The following is a 25,019-nucleotide window of genomic DNA, read 5'->3' as shown; positions in this document are numbered from 1 at the left end:
CAACTTAGTGACTGAACAATAGCCACAACTATTTCTTAAGCTGATAATGCAAGGTTATTAAAGGTGAACGAGGTCTATGAGAACATTTTTTGTTTACAATCTAGTTAATTTTCCATCTATAGTTACAATTGGCAACTAAAAGTCATTTTTTGTAAAACAGTTTCTATTGTATTTCAAAAACAAAAATACTTGAAGGTACATAAAAACTACTCTCCTCTACAAGAGTTCTAGTAATTACTCAGATTAGAATAATCATTGCTATTTCTGGTCAGAACAAACCTGATGCAACTCTAGAATAATGGATAGCTGACCCAGACTTGCCTATGAGTGTTCAGGAGTCTCCAGCAGAGGTGTGGGTTGGCCGTGGCCTGCTGTAGGGTTGGGGGCACTGAGTGTAGCAGTGCATCCATGGGACCTTTTGAAGAAGGTAGCCATTATCTTCATTACTTGCACCATATTTGGCCCCAGGTAAAAAACAGAGAGGGAACTCAGCCCCACTCATCAGCAGAAAATTGAATTAAAGATATACTGAGCAAGGAAAAAGATGTCCTTTCATTATAGGGGACTGGAATGCAAAAGTAGGAAGTCAAGAAACACCTGGAGTAACAGGCAAATTTGGCCTTGGAATACAGAATGAAGCAGGGCAAAGACTAATAGAATGTTGCCAAGAGAACGCACTGGTCATAGCAAACACCCTCTGCCAACAACACAAAAGACTCTACACATGGACATCACCAGATAGTCAACACCGAAATCAGATTGATTATATTCTTTGCAGCCAAAGAAGGAGAAGCTCTATACAGTCAGCAAAAACAAGACCAGGAGCTGACTGTGGCTCAGATCATGAACTCCTTATTACCAAATTCAGACTTAAATTGAAGAAAGTATGGAAAAACACTAGACCATTCAGGTATTAACTAAATCAAATCCCTTATGATTATACAGTGGAAGTGAGAAATAGATTTAAGGGCCTAGATCTGATAGATAGAGTGCCTGATGAACTATGGAATGAGGTTCATGACATTGTACAGGAGACAGAGATCAAGACGATATCCATGGAAAAGAAATGCAAAAAAGCAAAATGGCTGTCTGGGGAGGCCTTATAAATAGCTGTGAAAAGAAGAGAAGTGAAAAGCAAAGGAAAAAAGGAAAGATATAAGCATCTGAATGCAGAGTTCCAAAGAATAGCAAGGAGAGATAAAAAAAGCCTTCCTCAGCGATCAGTGCAAAGAAATAAATAGAGGAAAACAATAGAATGGAAAAGATGAGAGATCTCTTCAAGAAAATTAGAGATACCAAGGGAAGATTTCATGCAAAGATGGGCTCGATAAAGCACAGAAATTTTATGGGCCTAACAGAAGCAGAAGATATTAAGAAGAGGTGGCAAGAATACACAGAAGAACTGTACAAAAAAGATCTTCACAACCCAGATAATCATGATGGTGTGATCACTCACCTGAGGCAGACATCCTGGAATGTGAAGTGGGCCTTAGGAAGCATCACTACAAACAAAGCTAGTGGAGGTGATGGAATTCCAGTTGAGCTATTTCAAATCCTGAATGATGATGCTGTGAAAGTACTGCACTCAATATGCCAGCAAATTTGGAAAACTCAGCAGTGGCCACAGGACTGGAAAAGGTCAGTTTTCATTCCAGTCCCAAAGAAAGGCAATGCCAAAAATGCTCAAACTACCACACAATTGCACTCATCTCACACGCTAGTAAAGTAATGCTCACAATTCTCCAAGCCAGGCTTCAGCAGTACGTGAATTGTGAACTTCCAGATGTTCAAGCTGGTTTTAGAAAAGGCAGAGGAACCAGAGATCAAATTGCCAACATCCACTGGATCATCGAAAAGCAAGAGAGTTCCAGAAAAACATCTACTTCTGCTTTATTGACTATGCCAAAGCCTTTGACTGTGTGGATCACATAAACTGTGGAAAATTCTGAAAGAGTTGGGAATACCAGACCACCTGACCTGCCTCTTGAGAAATCTGTATGCAGGTCAGGAAGCAACAGTTGGAACTGGACATGGAGCAACAGACTGGTTCCAAATAGGAGGAGTATGTCAAGGCTGTATATTGTCACCCTGCTTATTTAACTTACATCCAGAGTACATCATGAGAAATGCTGGGCTGGAGGAAGCACAAGCTGGAATCAAGATTGCTGGGAGAAATCTCAATAACCTCAGATATGCAGATGACACCATCCTTATGGCAGAAAGTGAAGAGGAACTAAAGAGCCTCTTAATGAAAATGAAAGAGGAGAGTGAAAAAGTTGGCTTAAAGCTCAACATTCAGAAAACGAAGATCATGGCATCCAGTCCCATCACTTCATGACAAATAGATGTGGAAAGTGTCAGACTTTATTTTGAGGGGCTCCAAAATCACTGCAGATGGTGACTGCAGCCATGAAATTAAAAGACGCTTACTCCTTGGAAGAAAAGTTATGACCAACCTAGATAGCATATTAAACAGCAGAGACATTACTTTGCCAACAAAGGTCTATCTAGTCAAGGCTTTGGTTTTCCCAGTAGTCGTATATGGATGTGAGAGTTGGACCATAAAGAAAGCCGAGCACTGAAGAATTGATACTTTTGAACTGTGGTGTTGGAGAAGACTCTTGAGTCCATTGGACTGTAAATAGATCCAACCTGTCCATCCTAAAGGAAATCAGTCCTGAGTGTTCATTGGAAGGACTGATGCTGAAGCTGAAACTCCAATACTTTGACCACCTGATATTAAGGACTGACTCATTTGAAAAGGCCCTGATGCTGGGAAAGATTGAGGGTACAGAGAAAAGGGGATGACCAGGATGAGATGGTTGGATGGCATCACTGACTCAATGGACATGAGTTTGGGTAAATTCCGGGAGTTGGTGATGGACAAGGAGGCCTGGTGTGCTGCAGTCCATTGGGTTGCTAAGAGTCGGACACACTGAGTAACTGAATGGAACTGAAACTAGTAATCTAGGAAAGACAGGTGCCTGCTTGGAGAAAAACAACAGGATTGTTAATTTACTTGAACATGTAACTTCAGGTACCAGTAAGAAGAATTCAACTACAGTTTTTAATGAATTGGTAAAAGTTAAGTTAGTAGTTAAGAGAATAGAACACCTGAGGGCTACTAGAACAAGGGAAATATACATCCACCTGCAGGATTGTCTTCCTGGACCTCTCAGATACTCACAGAAATTATTGATGAGAGACCTAAGAAAGCATATACATATGGTGTAAAGCCATGGGATAAATGAACATTAGCCTCTGTGGGAGAGGCAAAAAACCACACCCAATTCCAAACCAATCATCCAAAAGCTGTGTAACAAATCAAATGGGCCAACAGGTACATAACTTTAACCCTAGAGTAGAGTTGAGCAAAAGGAATATTTGAAAAATATGATGGCCAAGAATCTTCCAAAATTAATGCCAGACACCAAATTACAGATCAAAGAAGTTCAGAAAACAGAGCAGGATAGATATCAAACAGCATATCTAGATATATCACTTTCAAACTTCTAAAAACCAAAGTCAGAGGGAAAAGAAATCCACTTTTAAACAAAGATATGTAAATTAGAAGAATGAAAAACATGCAAATAAATAAAATTTAAATATAGCTATCTGAAACAGCTATATTAATATCAGAAAACATAAATTTCTGAAAATGTAATATTATAAAGGTAAATGAAATCTTATGTGTATGCATCTACAACAGAGCTTCAAAAGGAATTCAGGAGAAGTGAATAGAACTGCGAAAGGAAATGGACAAATTCATGATTATATTTAGATACTTCAACATTCTTCCCAGTAATTGATAGAAGAAGGAGACAGAAAACCAAGGAGATTATGTAAGACTTGGTTGATACCGTCAACCAACTTGATCTAATTGACATATGTAGAACAATCAATCCAACAACAGAATGAACATTCTTTTAAAGTATACTTTCACCATGATAGACCATTTTCTGTGTCATAGCAACCTTTTTTTTTTTAATTAATTAATTTATTTTTTATTTTACTTTACAATTCTGTATTGGTTTTGCCATATATTGACATGAATCCACCACGGGTGTACATGCGTTCCCAAACATGAACCCCCCTCCCACCCCCCTCCCCATAACATCTCTCTGGGTCATCCCCGTGTACCAGCCCCAAGCATGCTGTATCCTTCATCGGACATAGACTGGCGATTCGATTCTTACATGATATTATACATGTTTCAATGCCATTCTCCCAAATCATCTCACCTTCGCCCTCTCCCTCTGAGTTCAAAAGTCCGCTATACACATCTGTGTCTTTCTTGCTGTCCTGCATACAGGGTCATCATTGCCATCTTTCTAAATTCCATATATATGTGTTAGTATACTGTATTGGTGTTTTTATTTCTGGCTTACTTCACTCTGTAAAATCGGCTCCAGTTTCATCCATATCATCAGAACTGATTCAAATGTATTCTTTTTAACGGCTGAGTAATACTCCATTGTGTATATGTACCACCACTTTCTTATTCATTCATCTGCTAATGGACATCTAGGTTGTTTCCATGTCCTGGCTATTATAAACAGTTCTGTGATGAACATTGGGGTACATGTGTCTCTTTCAATTCTGGTTTCCTCAGTGTGTATGCCCAGCAGTGGGATTGCTGGGTCATAAGGCAGTTCTATTTGCAATTTTTTAAAGAATCTCCACACTGTTCTCCATAGTGGCTGTACTAGTTTGCATTCCCATCAACAGTGTAGGAGGGTTCCCTTCTCTCCACACTCTCTCCAGCATTTACTGCTTGTAGATTTTTGGATCGCAGACATTCTGACTGGTGTGAAGTGGTACCTCATTGTGGTTTTGATTTGCATTTCTCTAATAATGAGTGATGTTGAGCATCTTTTCATGTGTTTGTTAGCCATCCGTATGTCTTCTTTGGAGAAATGTCTATTTAGTTCTTTGGCCCATTTTTTGATTGGATCGTTTATTTTTCTGGAATTGAGCTGCAGGAGTTGCTTGTATATTTTTGAGATTAGTTGTTTGTCAGTTGCTTCATTTGCTATTATTTTCTCCCATTCGGAAGGCTGTCTTTTCACTTTGCTTATATTTTCCTTTGTTGTGCAGAAGCTTTTAATTAGGTCCCATTTGTTTATTTTTGCTTTTATTTCCAGAATTCTGGGAGGTGGATCATAGAGGATCCTGCTGTGGTTTATGTCAGAGAGTGTTTTGCCTATGTTCTCCTCTAGGAGTTTTATAGTTTTTGGTCTTACATTTAGATCTTTAATCCATTTTGAGTTTATCTTTGTGTGCGGTGTTAGAAAGTGATCTAGTTTCATTCTTTTACAAGTGGTTGACCAGTTTTCCCAGTACCACTTGTTAAAGAGATTGTCTTTACTCCATTGTATATTCTTGCCTCCTTTGTCAAAGATAAAGTGTCCATATGTGTGTGGATTTATCTCTGGTCTTTCTATTTTGTTCCATTGATCTATATTTCTGTCTTTGTACCAGTACCAGACTGTCTTGATGACTGTGGCTTTGTAGTAGAGCCTGAAGTCAGGCAAGTTGATTCCTCCAGTTCCATTCTTCTTTCTCAAGATTGCTTTGGCTATTTGAGGTTTTTTGTATTTCCATACAAATCTTGAAATTATTTGTTCTAGTTCTGTGAAAAATATCGCTGGTAGCTTGATAGGGATTGCATTGAATTTGTAAATTGCTTTGGGTAGTATACTCATTTTCACTATATTGATTCTTCCAATCCATGAACATGGTATATTTCTCCATCTATTAGTGTCCTCATTGATTTCTTTCATCAGTGTTTTATAGTTTTCTATATATAGGTCTTTAGTTTCTTTAGGTAGATATAGAAGTTAAATTATACAAATATGTTCTTTAACTAAAATGAAATTAAAATAGTGAAAAGAAATTAAATGAAATTAAAATTTAATGAAATTAATTAAACTAATAATTAAATTACTGAAATTAAAATGGTGAAAAATTGAAAGCAACTCCCCTAATGTCAGGAACAAGACAAGGGTGCCCACTCTCACCACTACTATTCAACATAGTTTTGGAACTTTTGGCCATACCAATCAGAGCAGAAAGAGAAATAAAAGGAATCCAGATTGGAAAAGAAGAAGTAAAACTCTCACTGTTTGCAGATGACATGATCCTCTACATAGAAAACCCTAAAGATTCCACCAGAAAATTACTAGAGCTAATCAATTAATATAGTAAAGTTGCAGGATATAAAATTAACACATGTAAATCCCTTGCATCCCTATACACTAACAATGAGAAAACAGAAAGAGAAATTAAGGAAACAATTCCATTCACCTTTGCAATGAAAGAGTAAAACAGTTAGGAATATATCTCCCTAAAGAAAAAAAAAGACCTAAATATAGAAAACTATAAAACACTGATGAAAGAAATCAAACAGGACACTAATAGATGGAGAAATATACTGTGTTCATGGATCGGAAAAATCAATATAGTGAAAATGAGTATACTTCCCAAAGCAATCTATAGATTCAATGCAATCCCTATCAAGCTACCAATGGTATTTTTCACAGAACTAAAACAAATAATTTCACAATTTGTATAGAAATACAAAAAACCTTGAATAGCCAAAGCAATCTTGAGAAAGAAGATGGAACTGGAGGAATCAACCTGCCTCACCTCATGCTTTACTACAAAGCCAGTCATCAAGACAGTATGGTACCTGCACAAAGACAGAAATATAGATCAATGGAACAAAATAGAAAGCCCAGAGATAGATCCACACACAAAGGAGGCAAGAATATACAATGGAAAAAAGACAAACTCTTTAACAAGTGGTGCTGGGAAAACTGGTCAACCACTTGTAAAAGAATGAAACTAGAACACTTTCTAACTCCACACACAAAAATAAACTCAAATGGATTAAAGATCTAAACATAAGACCAGAAACTATTAAACTCCTAGAGGAAAACACTCTCTGACATACACCACAGCAGGATCCTCTATGACCCCCCTCCCAAAATATTGGAAAGAAAAGCAAAAATAAACAAATGGGACCTAATTAAACTTAAAAGCTTCTGCACAACAAAGGAAACTATAAGCAAAGTGAAAAGACAGCCTTCTGAATGGGAGAAAATAATAGCAAATGAAGCAACTGACAAACAACTAATCTCAAAAATATACAAGCAAATTATGCAGCTCAATTCCAGAAAAAAAAAAATGACCCAATAAAAAATGGCCCAAAGAACTAAACAGACATTTATCCAAAGAAGACATACAGATGGCTAACAAACACATGAAAAGATGCCAACATCACTCATTATCAGAGAAATGCAAATCAAAACCACAATGAGGTACCATTTCACATCAGTCAGAAGGGCTGCTATCCAAAAGTCTACAAGCAATAAATGCTGGAGAGGGTGTGGAGAAAAGGGAACCCTCTTACACTGTTGGTGGGAATGCAAACTAGTACAGCCACTATGGAGAACAGTGTGGAGATTCCTTAAAAAACTGGAAATTGAACTGCCGTACGACTGAGCAATCCCACTTCTGGGCATACACGCTGAGGAAACCAGAATTGAAAGAGACACGTGTACCCCAGTGTTCATCGCAACACTGTTTATAATAGCAAGGACATGGAAGCAATCTAGATGTCCATTAGCAGATGAATGGATAAGAAAGTGGTGGTACATATACACAATGGAGTATTACTCAGCCATTAAAAAGAATACATTTGAAGCAATTCTAATGAGGTGGATGAAACTGGAGCGATTATACAGAGTGAAGTAAGCCAGAGAAAAACATCAATGCAGTATACTAACACATATATATGGAATTTAGAAAGAAGGTAACGATAACACTGTATGTGAGACAGCAAAAAAGACACAGATGTATTGAACAGTCTTTTGGACTCTGTGGGAAAGGGTGAGGGCAGGATGATATGGGAGAATGGCATTGAAACATATAAAATATCGTATGAGAAATGAATCGCAAATCCAGGTTTGATGCATGATACCAGGTGCTCAGGGCTGGTGCACTGGGATGACCCACAGCGATGGGATGGGGAGAGAGGTGGTAGTGGGGTGGTTTCAGAATGGGGAACACATGTATACTCATGGCAGATTCAAGTCAATGTATGGCAAAACCAATACAATATTGTAAAGTAAAATAAATAAATTAATTTTTTTTAATTATACATTTTTAAAAAACTTTTTCTTAAATTGAAAAAAAAGAAATTATTAAAGATGCCTGGAAAATACCCAAATATTTGGAAATTAAACAATTCAATTTTAAATAACCAATAGATCAAATAGAAAATCACAAGGAAAATTTGAAAGTTTTGACCTTAATTATAATGAAACATCAATATATCCAGGTTGCTGTTTGAAACAGCTTAATGGAAAAGTATAGCTGTAAATGATGATATTAGAAAGACAGAAAAGTTTCAAATCAATAATCTAAATAACTAATAAATCTCTCATCACACTGATCAGGAAAAAAATTTAGAAATTATGAGTATTAAGAATGAGAGATATGTCATCACTAAAGACATTAAAAATAGTAAAAGAATAATATGAATATTTTGAGAACTTTTTGCCAAAAATATAACAAGTTTAATGAGTGACCATAAAGAAGGTTGAGCACCAAAGAAATGAAACTTCCAAATGGTGGTGCTAGAGAAGACTCTTGAGAGTTCGTTGAATAGCAAGGAGATCAAATGAGTCTGCCCTAAAGGAAATCAATCTTGAATATTCATTAGAATAACTATGCTGAAGCTCCAATACTTTGGCCACCTTATGTGAGAAGCCAACTCATTATAAAAGACCCTGATGCTGGAAAAGATTGAGGACAGGAGAAGTGCATGACAGAGTCTGAGACGGTTGGATGGCATCATTAACTCAATGGAAGTGAGTCTGAGCAAACCTCAGGAGATGGTGAAGGATAGGGAAGCCTGCCATGCTGCATTCCATGGGGTTTCAGAGAGTTGGACATGACTGAGTGACCAAACAAACAACAGTAAAATGAAACAGCAAATTCCATGAAAAACAAAAACTACCAAAATTCACTCATGAAGGAAGAGCCTAAGCAGCTAGCCTTATATATATTTTAAAAACTGGATTTGTAGAACACAGCAGAGAAAGATGTCTCAACTTATGAACTGCATCAAATATTTAAGGAAGTTCTCTTAGAAAATTGAGGAGTATCTACTTCCTAACTCATCCTGTTCTAATGTCAAGAGCAGATAAAGATTTCCCCTCCACCCAAAAAAAAAGAAAGAAGAAAAGGAAAACTGTAGGTTTATATTCATCATGTTGTTGTTTAGTCACTAAGTTGTGTCTGACTCTTTTTAACCAGGCTCTTCTGCCCATGGGATTTCACAGGCAAGAATACTAGAGTAGGTTGTCATCTCCTTCTTCAAAGGATCTTCCTGGACCAGGGAACAAACCCATGTCTCCTGCATTGGCAGGTGGGTTTTTTTTTACCACTGAGCCACCAGGGAAGCCCGTATTCATCATGAACAACATACAAAAGTCTCATTAAAATATTAAAATGCTAGCAAATTGAAATTGTTAGTATATGAAAAGGATAATGTATAAACTAAGTGCATTTTATCCCAGGAATGCAGAGTTGGTTCAACATTCAAACATCAGTGGAACTCACCATGACAACAGATGAAAGAAAAAAAAATGAACAGAATAGAAAAAGTCTCTGGCAAAAGTCAACATCCATTTATGATAAAATAGAAATCTCTGAAAACTTGGAAAGAATTTCTTGAACTCCATAAAGGTATCTTTAAAACCTATAGAGAATGTCATTCTCATGATGAAAGACTGTCTTCCCACTGGGATCAGAAAAAGCAAAATTCAATTTCCAGAATTTCTAATGTTACCATGAAACAAGACAGAAACTCAGCATGGTCTGTAAGAGAAAATATTGTTTGTTTTAGATCTCATAACCTAAGATTTGTAAATTCAGTTGGGTTAAATTCCAGGAAGAACTTGATTTTGGTACTGCATTTACAATCTCTGTCTAAATGTTTTGCTCTCTTCTCCTTTGAGTCCTGTATTTCCCACCCTTGTATAAGCATGTTCATGTCAGGTCTACACAGTTGCTTACACTCTGCTGAGCTTACCTGCAGTGGCTGTTACCCACAGTGGCTCTTTCCACCACTTCCTCTTACGCAACAGCTTTGCTGTAAGAATTCAATCTCCTAGGAAAGATTTTCCCCATGTATATAATTAATTAAACTAGTGCCAAACTTGAGACCATATGGTAGGGGAAAAGCACTTACACTTATGTACAAACCACATGAATCCTACTTTAGGCCCAGTTAAGTTGTCGCAAAATTACATCCCTGTCTCTTAATGGAATTTAGGATGGTATAGCAAAGTGCTGCTTATAAGCCCAAAAGTAACTAACAGTTTTAAGCAATCATCTTCCTAATATCTTGTATCAAATTCCCAACTCAGTTGTTTTGCTCTTTTTAAAAAAACTTTTTTTCTTTTCCAATTCATCAGTGCCTTAAAGGCCTACAAAAACACCTTTCCAATAATCAAATTATTGCCCTGGAAAAACTGCAGCAGTGTAGTAAGTTGTATCAGTGTGTACCCTGCCTGAGGTTGTTCGATACCTATAGTTTAATCCTTGTTCTAGCTATCTTCTTACTAAGGTCTCTGTGCCTCACCAAATTAATTTCCTAGTCTCCCATTTTCCTCTGATGAGACCTCTTATTCAGTTTCCTACTCACCTACCTGGAATGATGTCTAACCATATAAAACTCAACCAATAAAGCCCCTCAACCACATACCAAGCCACCAGAAGCAATAGTTACCAATGCAGGATAAGTTGTCATTGGAGCTGAATTAAAGCCTTTGTTCGAGTAACAGAAGATATGTCAATGGACACTTTCTCTCCAAGGAGCTGATAGAAGCTTTTACCAACCACTAATGTCAAAATGCCCTATATCCACACTGAAGCTCAAAGTCACAAAACTCGGGAGTCTAGATATGTATATTTTTCTCAAGAAATTCCTCTCTTGTTTTATTTCTCCATACTCCTGGTCCATGCACCAAATGTCATTATCAATTAGGAAACCCAGTACAGTGCATCCTTCTTCTCCAAAGAGGTTCTAACAAATTGAGAAAAGAAAAAAGGGAAAGCAGATTGAGACCAACTTATCTTTTCTATTATTGTTAGAGGGTGTGAATTTACATCTGTTAGGCCCTGATATGTGAAGATTTATACTCTGTCCCCCATACTGACATACTAGTCATCAGTCATGCCAGCAGGGCCCAGCACCCCAGGAAAAGAAAATGTGCTTTCTGCAATGACCTTGCTCCTAAAACAAAGAGGAAGAAAGCTGGACTATGCATGTCAGCTTAGTTTATTCTTCCTAATGTTACCAGTCAGATAAGGCACTCTTTCTTCTCAGGACAGAGTGAATTGCCGAGGGAAGGGAATATGGAGAGGTTAGGAGATCACATCAGTGGAGCAATCTCCATCCCAAAAGAGATATCAAAAGTGAACATAGGCATCCTTCTCTTACACACAAAACATTAAGTACATACAAATAGATAAAGAGTAAATATCATCTTTGGAAAGGTGAAGAAAAGTTACTATTAGGTTACTGAATTGTTGTCTGAATGTGTACGAAAAGGCAAAAATCTACCAAAACAAATGAAAACTTTTAGAATAGTATTTGTTCAGGAGGGAAAAAAAGAACTTTGTAATGAAAAAAAAAAAATCAAAGCATCCTATTTTAATAGCTACAAATCTCCATAAAATATTTGAGCCAAATAATGGCCAGAGTGGCAAAGCAGTTTCTCTGTTCCCTCTTTGGGAAGTGAGAACTCCAAGTGCTTGATGTCCTTGAGCCTTGTCCTTTAGAGCCATTCCTTCTAAGAATCACTCTGCAGGCATTTGTCCCCCTCTCACCCCCCGCCTCAACACACATTCTCTTTTACTGCAGAACTTTACAATAAATCATAGTTCAGTTTTCAAGCTCCAACTAACTCTCATTTTTTGCTTTCTTTAGTGTTCTCTTGGTATGCTTGCCAAATAACTCCATTCAGTCTTACTCTCTCCTTTGAAAGAAACTCTTTTAAGTCTTGAGTAAAATTTTATGGTCAAACTTTGACTAGACACTGAAGTGATAAAAAGCACTATCCAGTAGCATTGCCACAAAGATTACCATGGATATATTCTGTACCTAAAAAATAAGAGTTAAATTTACAGGAAGCTCAACAAATGATGTGAATATTATCCTGCTTTTGTGGAATAATGGCAGGCAGAATTTACCAATACACTTTATGCCTAGAAGGAAATCCAGTTCTAATCTAATCCCAGGGCAGATTTCGGGCTTCCCAGATGACTCAGTGGTAAAGCATCTGCTTGCCAATTCAGTAGACAAAGGTTTGATCCTTGGTCCAGGAAGGTTCCCTGGAGAAGGAAAAGGCAACCCACTCCAGGACTCTTGCCTGAGAAAACCCATGGACAGAAGAGCCTGGTGGGCTACAGTCCATAGGGTCACAAAAAGAATGAGACACAACTTAGCAACTAAACAACAGCAACAAGGGTAGATTTCACATTTAGTGACATGACCGGTGGGGGTGGTAGGAAAAGATCACCTCAGAAGAAGAGAGTATTAATTTCCTATGGATTTTGATAAATAGCCAAGAGACAGGTCTAACCCAAGGAAGAACTGAGAAAAGAGCACTAGGGCTGTGTTATGCCTTAAACATCATGCCTTTCTCGTCCCATAGCAGAAAGTGTTCTCATGAGATCCTATCCTAGGATTTTTGTGCACACAGTATAATTTAGTGAAAAGAACCACAACTATTCGAGTTAAGAATGTCTTGAAATGGCAATCCACTCCAGTATTCTTGCCTGGAGAATCCCATGGACAGAGAAGCCTAATAGGTTACAGTCCATGGGGTCGCAAAGAGTCGGACATGACTGAGCGACTTCACCTGTGGTTACTTTCTATTTTCCATGCCAAGAAACCAAATTTTGGCAGATAGACTACCTTTACAATAGAAAGGTAAGTTATAATAATAATAAGAAGAAGAAGATGTAGGAGCCTATAAGTTAATTGTAGATGTCAAGTCTGATTATATACATTCCCAAATCAGTTAATGATGCTGACAAACAGTAAACAAGGATGCCAATCCTGGCTTAAATTTATCCTTTAGTTTTTCAGCGAGCACAATAAATGTAGCATCCAGACTGGAGTGAAATTCCCAAAAGAGATCCTATGCTGTCATCTCTCATAATGTGCACATTAATGAAATCTAGCCTAAAGGGGTCATTTTATGGAAATACTGTAAATATTACTCGAGCTGTGTTAACAGAGAAATCTGTCTTCCTTTTATAGAGGTTATATTTCACAAACCAAAACGTAAAAATGGGTCTTACATACTAAAGAGCTGTCTACCCAGCATCTCTACATTTAGGAATACAAAAATGCTTTGGAACTAGGTTCTTTTTAGGTTTCATGAGTTCACACATTCCTAGGTAGTGCTCAAAGTCAAATTAAGGCAAAGTGTCTTTCTCCTCTTTCCTATCAGTGGTACATGACCAGCTCCTGTAAGGAAGAAAGTGGGGAATGGGACTCAGGATATAGATTCTGTCCCTTCCAGAGAAAAAGTGCATGGTCACAATTGTTTAGATTTCTCTTCATATTAGGCAAGACTATTTTAGCACTTATATTTAAGACATGACATCCTAAAAGTTCACAGTCCCTGTCTTCAAACTGGCTATTACAATTTGCACCATGAGTTCTCTGATCAAGGTTTAAAGGATTTCATAAGACACTATGGACACACAAAGAGAAATTGAAAATTATACAGGAGATTTAAAACTGCTTCCCAGAGGGATCAATGCTTGAACTGAGCTTTCAAGAAAAGTAAATGGTAGATAGACAGGGAGGAAAGAGGAATAAACCTGCATGTGTGAAGATGTTCTGGGCTTCCCTGTGGCTGCACTATAGGCAAGGGCAAGAGAAGAGACACTATATAAAAGAACAGGTGTCAATCCAGAGTTTGAATCTAATCCTGAACTCTGTAACCAGCCATTTCAGACTTAGTGCAACAATACCTTGGAGGCATTGTCAAGAGTTCACATGTGTTCAGACTAAAGTCAGGCCTGAATATTAGACGTGCAGATGGGATCAAGGCAACAGTTTGACGAAAGAATCAGCAAAAGATTTAAGAACACAAGGCAATAAGAGAGTCCTTGATTGGCAACTAGCTGGTGATTGTAAAAAGAGACTGTAGGATGATCTCTGTATCTCTGGTTTGACAACAGGTCAGAGTGGATCGTTTTTTGAGATATGAGGAAAAGGTAAGGAGAGGAAGGAAAATGTTTACTTTTAGATATATTTGAAATATCCATAGGGCCTGAAAGTAGCTATATTTAACAGGCAGTTAGATACAGTAATCTGAAAGAAAATGGGATCAAAAGAATAGCAATAACATCAATATTAGTAATAAAGTTAACAGAAGACATTTGAGCATTTTACCATGCTACAGTAACTCTTCAGAGTAATTACATGGATTATTATATTTAAACTTTACAACATTAACAAAGATTATAATTCTCATTTTACAGATAAAGAAAGGAGGGATAAGAGAAGTTAACAATTTCCCTAATATTATTATTTGGCAGATAAAAGAAGCCAGTATTTGAAACAACATGACCTGATTCCAGAACCTCCATTTATTACTGATACTTCTATTAAAGTTGTAATTGAAATCACAGGTACATTTATAATCTCAACATTGAGCATCATGATATTATACCTACTATGTTTTAGTATTTTATTATTATACCAATAATTTACCCAAATAAATTCCCCTGACACCATCTGCTGTCCTATATCCCACCCCCAAGGCTTGGTATTGTGGGAAAGCCATAATTTCTGTTCTATTATGATTTGAATAACTTGGAGGTGTTTTTTATTTAATTGCATCTATTCTTGCCTTGAGAACCCCATGAACAGTATGAAAAGGCAAAATGATAGGATACCAAAAGAGGGAACTCCCCAGGTCATTAGGTGCCCAATATGCTACTGGAGATCAGTGGAGAAATAACTCCAGAAAGAATGAAGGGATGGAGCCACAGCAAAAACAATACCCAGTTGTGGATGTGACTGGTGATAGAAGCAAAATCCGATGCTGTAAAAAGCAATATTGCATAGGAACCTGGAATGTCAGGTCCATGAATCAAGGCAAATTGGAAGTGGTCAAACAAGAGATGGCAAGGGTGAACGTCGACATTCTAGGAATCAGCAAACTAAAATGGACTGGAATGGGTGAATTTAACTCAGATGACCATTATATCTACTACTGCAGGCAGGAATCCCTCAGAAGAAATGGAGTAGCCATCATGGTCAACAAAAGAGTCCGAAATGCAGTACTTGGATGCAGTCTCAAAAACAACAGAATGATCTCTGTTCGTCTCCAAGGCAAACCATTCAATATCACAGTTATCCAAGTCTATGGCCCAACCAGTAACGCTGAAGAAACTGAAGTTGAACGGTTTTATGAAGACCTACAAGACCTTTTAGAACTAAAACCCCAAAAAGATGTCCTTTTCATTATAGGGGACTGGAATGCTAAAGTAGGAAGTCAAGAAACACTTGGAGTAACAGGCAAACTTGGCCTTGGAATGCGGAATGAAGCAGGGCAAAGACTAATAGAGTTTTGCCAAGAAAATGCACTGGTCATAGCAAACACCCTCTTCCAACAACACAAGAGAAGACTCTACACATGGACATCACCAGATGGTCAACACCGAAATCAGATTGATTATATTCTTTGCGGCCAAAGATGGAGAAGCTCTATACAGTCAACAAAAGCAAGACTGGGAGCTGACTGTGGCTCAGATCATGAACTCCTTATTACCAAATTCAGACTCAAATTGAAGAAAGAAGGGGAAACCGCTAGACCATTCAGGTATGAACTAAATCAAATCCCTTATGATTATACAATGGAAGTGAGAAATAGATTTAAGGGCCTAGATCTGATAGAGTGCCTGATGAACTATGGACTGAGGTTCGTGACATTGTACAGGAGACAGGGATCAAGACCATCCCCATGGAAAAGAAATGCAAAAAAGCAAAATGGCTGTCTGGGGAGGCCTTACAAATAGCTGTGAAAAGAAGAGAGGCGAAAAGCAAAGGAGAAGAGGAAAGATATAAGCATCTGAATGCAGAGTTCCAAAGAATAGCAAGAAGAGATAAGAAAGCCTTCTTCAGCAATCAATGCAAAGAAATAGAGAAAAACAACAGAATAGGAAAGACTAGAGATCTCGTCAAGAAAATCAGAGATACCAAGGGAAGATTTCATGCAAAGATGGGCTCGATAAAGGACAGAAATGGTATGGACCTAACAGAAGCAGAAGATATTAAGAAGAGGTGGCAAGAATACATGGGAGAACTGTACAAAAAAGATCTTCACAACCCAGATAATTATGATGATGTGATCACTAATCTAGAGCCAGACATCTCAGAATGTGAGGTCAAGTGGGCCTTAGAAAGAATCACTAAGAACAAAGCTAGTGGAGGTGATGGCATTCCAGTTGAGCTATTTCAAATGCTGAAAGATGATGCTGTGAAAGTGCTGCCCTCAATATGCCAGAAAATGTGGAAAACTCAGCAGTGGCCACAGGGCTGGAAAAGGTCAGTTTTCATTCCAATCCCAAAGAAAGGCAATGCCAAAGAATGCTCAAACTACCACACAATTGCACTCATCTGACATGCTGGCAAAGTAATGCTCAAAATTCTCCAAGCCAGGCTTCAGCAATACGTGAACCGTGAACTTCCTGATGTTCAAGCTGGTTTTAGAAAAGGCAGAGGAACCAGAGATCAAACTGCCAACATCTGCTCGATCATCAAAAAAGCAAGAGAGTTCCGGAACATCTACTTCTGCTTTCTTGACTATGCCAAAGCCTTTGACTGTGTGGATCACAACAAACTGTGGAAAATTCTGAAAGAGATGGGAATATCAGACCACCTGACCTGCCTCTTGAGGAATCTGTATTCAGGTCAGAAAGCAACAGTTAGAACTGGACATGGAACAACAGACTGGTTCCAAATAGGAAAAGGAGTACGTCAAGGCTGTATATTGTCACCCTGCTTATTTAACTTACATTCAGAGTACATCATGAGAAACCCTGGACTGGAAGAAACACAAACTGGAATCCAGATTGCCAGGAGAAATATCAATAACCTCAGATATGCAGATGACACCACCCTTATGGCAGAAAGTGAAGAGGAACTAAAAAGCCTCTTGATGAAAGTGAAAGAGGAGAGCGAAAAAGTTGGCTTAAAGCTCAACATTCAGAAAATGAAGATCATAGCATCTGGCCCATCACTTCATGGGAAATAGATGGGGAAACAGTGGAAACAGTGCCAGACTTTATTTTGGAGGGCTCCAAAATCACTGCAGATGGTGACTGCAGCCATGAGATTAAAAGACACTTACTCCTTGTTATGACCAACCTAGATAGCATATTCAAAAGCAGAGACATTACTTTGCTGACTAAGGTCCGTCTAGTCAAGGCTATGGTTTTTCCTGTGGTCATGTATTAATGTGAGATTTGGACTGTGAAGAAGGCTGAGCAGCGAAGAATTGATGCTTTTGAACTGTGGTGTTGGAGAAGACTCTTGAGAGTCCCTTGGACTGCAAGGAGATCCAACGAGTCCATTCTGAAGGAGATCAGCCCTGGGATTTCTTTGGAAGGAATGATGCTAAAGCTGAAACTCTAGTACTTTGGCCACCACCTGAGAAGTGTTGACTCATTGGAAAAGACTGATGCTGGGAAGGATTGGGGGCAGGAGGAGAAGGGGATGACCCAAGATGAGATGGCTGGATGGCATCACTGACTCAATGAACGTGAGTCTGAGTGAACTCTGGGAGTTGGTGATGGACAGGGATGCCTGGTGTGCTGCGATTCATGGGTCGCAAAGAGTCGGACACAACTGAGCGACTGAACTGAACTGCCATTCTGCAAGATGAAGACAACCCCAGTGGATCTCAGTTTTTCCAGCCAGAAATTTTTCTAAACTATGTACAGTAGTGGGATAAATCAAGACAAAATAATAAGGTAATTTTACAATAGAAGTGAGCAAATTCAACTTGATAAAATATAGTTGATAGCTTAGGTACAGAAACACAGTTCTTATAAAAAATGTAGTTTACAAGTATAGTGATTCAACTACGGCATTTCCAAGTCTTGTTTCTTTGATGTAAGTGTCAGTAAACATAAAATAAAGATCTTATAAATGAAAATGATAACAATCATAGCACTAATGATAATAATAACAGCTAGAGGATATTATGTACCTGGAAAAAAGCCAAGCAATGTTCTAAGTACTACATGAACTATCTTATTTAATCCTCATATCTAACCAATGAGGAAACTGAGGAATAAAGAGATTAAGTAATTTATGTAAGATCACACTGTAAATTAGTGGTATCAAGATTTAAACAGAGGAAGTCCAAAGTTAAAACTCAGAGCAAGCCTGCTGTGATGCATAATCCTGTCAACTTGACAAGGCCACAATGTCCCCAGATAGTTGGTTAAAGATTATTCTGGGTGTGTCTGTGAGGAGGGTTATGGATGAAATTAACATTTGGATCAGTACTCTGAGTAAAGAAGATTGCTCTCCCCCGTATGGATGAGCCTTACCCAACTTGTTGAAGTCTTGAATAGAATAAAAAGGACTAAGGGAAACATTGCTTCCTCTTCCTGTGTCAGAGCTGGAATATCACTCTTCTACTCTGAACTCAAACTGGAACTCAGACAATCATCACTGCATGGCGTCCATCTTACTGACCAGATCTTGGGGACTAGCTCCACAACTATGTGAGTGATTCCTTACAAAGAATCCATCCATATACGTGCATTCTCTTTTTTTAGGAATCCCAGACTAATGCACCTGATTTAGTCTTAAAAGAACCTCGTGCTATCAGCTCTTTGAACATCATACTTCTATGGTCACCAGACTGTAAATATCTTCTAATCTTTCTTTCCTTATCTTTTTATTTTTCCTCCAATATATTTTATTTTATTCTTTTATTAATATTTATTTTATTTATTATTTGTTATTTTTATTTATTTTATTTTTCCACTGGTGGCAAACCCAGTGTTTTAAATTTTACAAGGTTTTCTATTAAATGAATTTGTAATCTATATTTCTTTGATTAATGCCAGGGAAAGAATTTACAGCACTTAATTTCTGATTTCCAGAGTATCGTGTATACAAAGCTAAAATCATAACTACTTTCACCAATAATATAGAATCTACTTAAAATAAGCATTTTTCTCACAGTTCTACTTTAAACTATTATTTTATTCTCCAGTGAGCATGCATGAGAACCTCTACAGATAAAATCATCATTGAAAAATGTAGCTTAGGCAGTAAAAGTAAAAAATAAAAAGCCACTTCTGACAAGAGTATTATATGTTGACTTTCTCTGACCAATTGAAGTATGATAAACACTGCTCACAAAACTGGACACATTTTTTTTTCCCCACAGGTCAAAGTGGGTTATTTATATAAATAATACAAGCTCATTGTAAATAATTCAAAGAGTATATATAGAAGAAATGAAAGAGTACATAAAAAATCAAAAGTTATTTGGTCTCCCACCAATCAGAGTGACCCCTGCTTGCTTATATGCTGGTAAGCATTCTGCCAGACAAGTTTGTATGAATATATGTATACATGCACTTATATGAATATTAATATTCATTACCTTATATAAAAGAAGTTACCTTGTGTTCAATTTTCATCATAGCTACCTTTCTTACCCCCAAGTACTTGCTCATCCCAAGAAGAACTATGTTAAAAATCTAATTTTTCCATGTTTTTCTGTATACTTTTGTAACCCTATGTAGACTACAAATCATGCAATAGCTGGTAGAATTCAAACATGCTTTTTAAATTTCGTTAATATTCTCCCAAAAAGCTCTTCAATATACATTCAGCCTTTCCTCATTGGGCAGCACTGACTTTTTGTTTCCAATTCAATACTGGCATAACAATCTTTTGTACATATTCTTAAAATTTGGTATATTTTTATAGGCTAGATTTCCAACTGGGGGATTGCTAGTTTGAATAATCTATGCAGTTTTAAATTTTTATATACAGTTGACCCTTGAACTACTACAGGGGTGTTAGAGGGCCAACCGTGTATGCAGTTGAAAATAGCATATATAATTTATAGTCAGCTCTATGTATACACTATTCCATAATACAATCAATACATATTGTGCAGGACTCAAGTATATACTGAAAAAACTTCTCATATAAATGACCCACACAATTCAAACCTGTGTTTTTCAAGAATCAACTGTATATTGCCAAACTGTTCTCCAAAGATATGGAAACACTTTATGCTCTTATCATCAATATGAGGATATCTATCCCCCACATTCCCTCTATAATAGTCATATTTGAAATTTTTATCAATTTGATGGGTATAAATGATAGCTCATTGTGATTTTAACCTGTATTTTACTATTAGGGAGTTTAAGATTTCATAGTTTCATTGGCCATTTGGACTTGCCCTCTCTATACTTTTTTTTCATATTCTTTGCTACTTAGTCTATGAGTTGTCTTTTTATTGTCAATTTGTATGTGCTTTCTGTATTAAATAATGCCTGTCATCAGCATTACAAACAACTTTTTCTATATATTTCTTAACTATCTTTAGAGTATAATTTGTTGATTTTATTCATTTGTATATAGTCAAATCAGTTTACTCAATTGTCTATCTTTACTTTTACGGCACCTGAATTTTTAATCTCAATTCAGACGTTTTCCCTTACCCATTTAAACTTGCAAGGCTGTAGATATTGTTTTGTAATTTTTTTCTCACATTTTCATCTTTATTCTACCTGAAATTTATTTTTGTTTATACTATGAATTGGGGTCCAGTTTAATTTTCTCCTGGTTGGTAGCCTGTTTTCCTGTATCATTGATTAAATAGCCTGTCCTTTTCTCACTGGCTTGAACATAGATTTCTTTTTTTTTAAGCCAGGATATACACTTTCTTTTTTATATTAGATTTTTCATATCAGATTATCCTATGTTGATTGAAAAAGTGAGATATCCCCATTATTTCACTTTTTCTTGACTTTTAAATTGATTGTTATTGAGCATGTTAACGACCTTCCAGATTTTACCAAACTTTAGATATAAATGAAGTCACATTGACAGTTATGCCTGAATCTTTATAATCAGGAAAAGAAAATAATCTTTCTAGTAGAAAACTAGATGTTTACATTTAGAATAATAAATTATCAGCGACCTAAATCTAATGCTCTGAGCTCCCATACTCAATTAGGAAGCCCAGTTCTTTGTGGAGTCTCTCTCTTCTAAGTATTTGTGCAAATCACCAAGGAGAATTTCATAAAAGTGTTATAGTGAGCATTTCTTGCTGATTGTTAATCTGGTTTCCAAGCTTACAGTTTACCCCTTTTCCACTTCAGTGCTCCTTAAGCCAGAGTTCTGCTTCCGATGGCCAAGCTACCAACAGTACCGTAAAAGTGGACTATCTAGAAAACAGCAGACACTCCCCCTTGTGTCTGCAGACTATGAAGAAGAATATCTGTTTTTGCAAAAGTGGGGGAGAGGGAGAAGAACAAAATAACACGGCAAAAAAACTTGGGCCCTAAAGTGATACAGGATTTACAGAGACAGCTCTTTAAATTCACACATGTCATACTTTCCTAAGAGCATGTACTTACCAGCGGGATATCTAGACGAGTGTGCCTATGCGTGTGTGCTCAATTGCTAAGTATGTCCAACTCCTTGCAACACAATGGACCGTAGCCCACCAGTCTCCTCTGTCCATGGGATTCTCCAGGCAAGAATACTAGACGGGGTTGCCATGCCCTCCTCCAGGGGTCTGCTTCCCAACCCAGGGGTTGAACTGTGTCTCCTGTGTCTCCTCGCATTGGCAAATGGGTTCTTTTCTACTCAGCTACCTGGGAAGCCCATCTAGATAAGTATAAGTTTCAATATTAGTTGCCATGTAATACACCAAGCAACTATGAACTTGAGTCCTGCTTCTGACTCCAGTACCTCAGGCTAGATTCCTTCCTATTCCTATGGTAAATCTTTTCTCACTAATCTCTTAGAAACCCGCTTTCTGTCAACTCTATAACTAACCCCACATATCCATTAGGTGTGTCTCTGTACATCTGAATTCCAAATGTTGACAGAGTCCTTTTTCCCCTTCTCAGTATTAAAAACAACAGATGGTATCTGAGGCACAGAGAAGCCCTGCCAGAGGAATGGAGCTTTATTGTGCCTTAGCTGGCATATTCTACAGCACATATATCAAGAGTTCTAGGTTTAAAGTGTTCACTTTGAATGAATTCACTGGCACCAGAAATTCTTATTTAAATTACCAACACAGGGTTATCAGTAATATGCTCTATAATATAATCCTGGACAAAAGACTGATAAAGATTTTGTTTGAGGGCAGTCAGTCCAGACTATAAAGGAGGTCTACCTATTCCAAGGAACTTCTATGTATCTCTCTTGGTTCTGTCAAATAATGCCACATAGATTCTGCTTTCTGAGCCATACTCCCCTCACATAGAAGTATTTTTATAACTGATTTACCATTTCTTTGCAATTCAGAAATAATCTTAATATTGGAAAGCAAGTCAGAGGAGCAAACGTGTATAAGTTTCATTGATAGAGGATGATCCCTTGAAAATAATGATTTGGAAGATTTTCTTTTCTATTTTAAAAATAGAAAATTTCAAGGCCCAAAGTGAATTGCTTGTTTCTCAATGGTTTAAAATTAATAATTCAAGATGAGGTCTTTATTCATTTTAGCAATTCACTGCTTTGCCCCACAGTTCAAGATAATTAGAATTTGACCATATTCTCTAAAGAGTTAACATGTCTTTGTTGTTGAATGTCTTATAATCATTTTAGCGTCTAAAACATACATTTTCTTCAAAAACAAAGTACATTTGAGTAGTGTTGTTAGGCTTCTTTTGATACATTTTGACTGATTTATTCCTTAATTAACCTCCTAAGACATTGCTTTTGAAAGGCTGTACAGTACACATAAAGGGAAAATGCAAAGCAGGATTGATGTGTACCACTCTGCAAAACCAAAGCAAGTAGAAAAAGTGAGAAAAGAAATGATGATATCAGCTTCTGGTATCTGAAATAGCCTCGTTATTTCCCTTCCCCTAATCTTTTGCTTTATTTTCATCAACATCTACAAGCTGTTTGCATTTGCTGCAAAACACATCCAGAAAGAGCATCAAAAGAAATCTTTTCAATGGGAAGAAAACTTGCTTAAACTAAGTGTCAGGTTGCTCCACTTTTTTGAAAGGCTTCATTCCCTCTTGGCTTTTAAGCAATTCTCTTCTACCATTCAGAAAATTTAATAGGTATTTAATTTAATGGATGTCATGCTGTCCTCCAATAATCTCACGCCTTCATTTTTGTAGCTAACCTTACCAATAAAACCACTTGAGTACCTCAGCTAAACGTTCATTTAGCACATCACAAATCCAGCAGACCTTGACTACCTTCACAGCAAGGCAAATAAATATGTGAAAGGACCATCCTAATGTTCTCATTTTGAAAGTCAAGAAACATTTAGTTTAATAGCTAACTAATACATTACACTGAAAGAGCATATGCCCTCCAGAACCGCCAGATAACCTGGTCCTGCCTGCCCTCCAGACCAAAGAGGAGGATGGAGGCCCGCACAAGGGTAGCCCATTTAGCTCAGTATTATAATACACCTGGTAAACGTCATGAATGGAGTGTGCTTTGTATTCTAACTTTTTCTGCAATTCTGACTCCATCAGTAAAATATTCAGCTCTTCCTGTGAGAGCAAGGCCCAGGGTTTTGAGTTCTTAGGGGTTGAAATAGTTAGCTTTATGAGTGAGCCTCCTACATTAATAACACTGGAGACACACCAAGGTCAGTTCAGTTCAGTCGCTCAGTCATGTCTGACTCTTTGCGACCCCGTGGACTGCAGCAACTCCTGGAGTTTACTCAAACTCATGTCCACTGAGTCGGTGATGCCATCCGACCATCTCATCCTCTGTCATCCCCTTCTCCTCCTTCCCTCAATCTTTCCCAGCATCAGGGTCATTTCAAATGAGTCAGCGCTTTGCTTCAAGTGGCCAAAGTATTGGAGTTTCAGCTTCAACATCAGTCCTTCCAATGAACACTCAGGACTGATCTCCTTTAGGATGGACTGGTTGGATCTCCTTGCAGTCCAAAGGAATCTCAAGGGTCTTCTCCAGCACCACAGTTCAAAAGCATCAATTCTTTGGTGCTCAGCTTTCTTTATAGTCCAACTTTCACATGACTACCGGGAAAACCATAGCCTTGACGAGATGGACCTTTGCTGGCAAAGTAATGTCTCTGCTTTTTAATATGCTATCTAGGTTGGTCATAACTTTTTTTCCAAGGAGTCAGTATCTTTTAATTTCATGGCTGCAGTCACCATCTGCAGTGATTTTGGAGCCCAAAAAAATAAAGTCACCCACGGTTTCCACTGTTTCCCCATCTATTTGCCATGAAATGATGGGACCAGATGCTGTGACCTTCGATTTCTGAATGTTGAGCTTTAAGCTAACTTTTTCACTCTCCTCTTTCACTTTCATCAAAAGGCTCTTTAGTTCTTCTTCACTTTCTGCCATAAGGGTGGTGTCATCCACATGTCTGAGGTTATTGATATTTCTCCTGGCAATCTTGATTCCAGCTTGTGCTTCTTCCAGCCCAGCATTTCTCATGATATACTCTGGATGTACATTAAATAAGCAGGGTGACAATATACAGCTTTGACATACTCCTTTCCCTATTTGGAAACAGTCTGTTTTTCCATGTCCAGTTCTAACTGTTGCTTCCTGACCTGCATACAGGTTTCTCAAGAGGCAGGTCAGGTGGTCTGCTATTCCCATCTCTTTCAGAATTTTCCACAGTTTTGCCAAAGTCAGAGCTGTATTATTCAGGGTCTTCTCATAAGACAGTCCATCATTTCAACAAATAAGA

This window comes from Oryx dammah, unplaced genomic scaffold (genome assembly GCF_014754425.2).
Source record: "Oryx dammah isolate SB20612 unplaced genomic scaffold, SCBI_Odam_1.1 HiC_scaffold_27, whole genome shotgun sequence".
NCBI lineage: Eukaryota > Metazoa > Chordata > Mammalia > Artiodactyla > Bovidae > Oryx > Oryx dammah.
Note: the sequence above shows the minus strand (reverse complement) of the source record.